This window comes from Solanum pennellii, chromosome 10 (assembly GCF_001406875.1).
Source record: "Solanum pennellii chromosome 10, SPENNV200".
Lineage (NCBI taxonomy): Eukaryota > Viridiplantae > Streptophyta > Magnoliopsida > Solanales > Solanaceae > Solanum > Solanum pennellii.
Window position 1 is genome coordinate 12,821,218 of NC_028646.1, and position 3,255 is coordinate 12,824,472.

Consider the following 3,255-nt stretch of genomic DNA (forward strand, 5'->3'; position numbering starts at 1 on the left):
CCTTGTTCTTGGATCATACTATTACCAATATTAGAGCCTCAAATTCTTGATCAAAATTATATCGCCTACGTGATGTATAATCAGTTGTACAAGATTTTATTCTCCTTCAAAATCGAAAAGAAAGAGTTGTACAACTCGCTCAAAGGGTGAGTCCAGTCTGCTATCTGGGCAAGATTTTATTTTTCATGTGTATTGTATGTTGTTGTGTATCAAAACTTCTTGTATGATATTATATGCAAATTCATGTTTGTTCATAGCTTCTTTCAATTAATCTGCTTCTGTTTTCCATTATAGAAATCTAACTCGATAAAATTGCTGCACATTTCTTATCAAGTTATTCATGTCTCTCTCATTAGTTTGGAGTGGTATTCTGTTTCTTTCTTCTGCAACTTCCAACCATAAAACATAATAATACTAAAATAAACTTTTGACAAGTAAAACAAATCAACAATACACATAGCTAAACCATATTGATATTAGAAAGGTAACACTTTGGAGTCGATTGTTGTCTAACAACCATTAATAATACAAAAATCAGCAAAAACACAAGTTGCTTGGAGTCATTACTGTAGTTGTCTAACAATCATTAAGAGTACAAAAATCAGCAAAAAACACTAGTTGTTTGGAGTCATTGTTTCATTCTCTCCTTACATAACACTTAATGACACTAAATACAAAACAAATTCTACATCCCCTTGCCCCCTATAGGCTTAAGTTTGCCAATTTTTCTCTCCCTTGTAGCTTGTAACTGGTTTAAAGTCATTGCTTCTTTCCCTTTCCAAGTTACTTTTTTTGGTGAATATGGATGGTTGGTCAGCATTGATATACCATTGTGATCTCCCTGGAAAGTTATCTTTCTCGTCCCAATATTATTTTCTTCAGTCTCTCATGAAGTCTAAAATTACTTTCAGACACAACTTTAGGATATATACTAGGATCTGAATCATGCTCTGCTACAATAGAGCTCTGGCTAGAGATCTGACTTAAACCAGGAACAGGAATGAAGAAACATGCACTTTCTTGAGTGTTATCTGATTCTGTAAAGGGCACATTATGAGATTCTTGAGAGTTTTCTTCATCTTGGAAGACGTCCTCGTGCTTATAATTGAGTTGCATGAAGAAAAAATAAATTAGATGATGATCATTAGATACAAAATGGGAACACCATTTATGAAGTTAAATATTGTTACCAATGGACATTTTCTTCTGTTATGATTTGGTTCACCACAATAACACAAGTCATTAACATTCCTTTTATAGAAGCTGACCAAGCCCCCTGCCTATTCTTAGCCTCATCCTTCTCTCTTGTTCTCTTCATCTTTGGTCTACCAGCCATCTTAGCTAAAGTAGGAGGCTCCATGGCATGGTGCGGCTCAATCTTCCAAAAGTTTTCACCTCTAACAGGTTCGATCTTGTGCTTATATACCTTCAAATACGCTTCATTAGAGTACCACCAGTGTATTTCAGCAATAGGGTCAACTTTTTTATGGATAAATGTTTTGATGGCATGAGGACATGGTATTCCAGATAAGTCCCATACTCTGCATGAGAATCTTTTAAGTTCTATATTGATTGTATGCCTATCCACACCCTCGGTCACTTCATATCCACAACCTCCATTAAACTCAACATTACATCGTTGGGCAATGACCTTGTAGTCATTAAAGAGATGGATTGCATGTGGTGAAAACTCATTCTTCCAACTTTTAACTTCAGCCTCATGCTTCCTTAACATGTTCATTACCTATACAAAAATAATCAAAAACAAAAAAAATGAACCAGCTAATGTTGCACGAACTGAAAAAAACATAAATTTAAAACACCTTAAAACAAAGACCTAAAATTCTGATCATTAAGCGCGATCAAATGGAATAATATTTCATCATAAAACGCTACTGGAATCAAAATGATAACACTTTTAAGTTTTAACACTTGTTATTACTCAAGTTGAAAACTTTTGACTAGCTTAAAACAATTTTTCCAACTTATTACAGTAGCTTAGCACATAATCTAAACAATTAGCACTTGTTCATATTAGCTATATTGAATTTAAAACGGCAAGATTTTCTAACCTTCACCCTTATTTCTTCCAGCATCTTTATGATTGGCTTTTGTCTGGCCTCTACAATCCATGAGTTGAAGGACTCCGTGAAGTTGTTGTCAATCATGAAATTTTTGCATTCGGTGTCAAAATATGCTCGACACCATTTTTCTGGTGGGTAGCTCACCAAGGCCTTAGCAGCCTTCTTATACAACTCACCCATTTTTGTAAGTTGATCTTTGAACTCCTCCTCATATGTACTCCAAGCACACCACCAAAGAAGCTTTTTCAACTCTCCGCTTCTGTAATTTTTGCTCCAATTAGCTTCAATATGCCGAACACACCATCTGTGATTTGCTTTTGGGCATACATTAGTAACAGCATTCAATAAACCCTTCAAAAACATAAATTCATATTAGTTGCAGAATAATGTAGATGAAAAATAACTAAGAAAAGATGAAATAAACTTAAAGTAAAGATACCTTTTGCATATCTGATATAAAAGTGACATTTTCACCCAACTTTTTAAGACCAAAGAATGTTTCAGCAGCTCCAGAAACCAGTTCCAAGTTCTTTTAGTTTCTTTATCTACAACGGCCCAAGCAAGTGGATAGAAATGGTTACTCGAATCTTGTCCCACTGCGACCAACATTATTCCCTTACTTTTTCCTTTTAAAAAGGTGCCATCTAGCCCTATAAAAGGTCGCAAACCTCCTTTCCAGCCTTCCTTTAATGCCTGAAAGCATATATATAACCGTAAAAATCTTCTTTTCCCTTCTTCCATAGCATCTCTTGACAAATTGATCACTACATTAGTTCCTGGATTACTTATCCTCAATTCATATGCGTATGCCTCTAACTTGTTATAATCATCAGCGTAACTACCATCTAATTTGTCCAAGACAAGCCTCTTAACTCTCTTCATGTCTTTAATCTTAAACGTAGGGTTATTCTGAACTTTCTTCTTAAAATATTGAGATAAAATCCCAGCTTTAGCTCTCCTGTTCTCAGAAGTCTCATAACATGTGTGTTCCTGATTCAAGGTCTTGATCTTAAAACCTTGATCTCTCCCATCCTTGTAAATCGAGCATCGAAAGGGACAATCAAGAACACAACAATAAGTAACTCTACCTTTGTCGCTTTTCTTTACTCTAATATCCCTCTTATTTGCAACAGCATAGAAGTCAATAACTTGTTTAGCTTCTTTGAGATTG

At 35.0% G+C, this 3,255-nt stretch overlaps 2 pseudogenes; both read right to left on the bottom strand.

The window, feature by feature from the left end:
• Nucleotides 1–476: 476 nt before the first annotated feature.
• On the bottom strand, nucleotides 477–1,426 carry LOC114074315 (annotated as a pseudogene).
• Nucleotides 1,427–1,428: 2 nt separating this feature from the next.
• LOC114074215 lies at nucleotides 1,429–3,245 on the bottom strand (annotated as a pseudogene).
• Nucleotides 3,246–3,255: the final 10 nt, after the last annotated feature.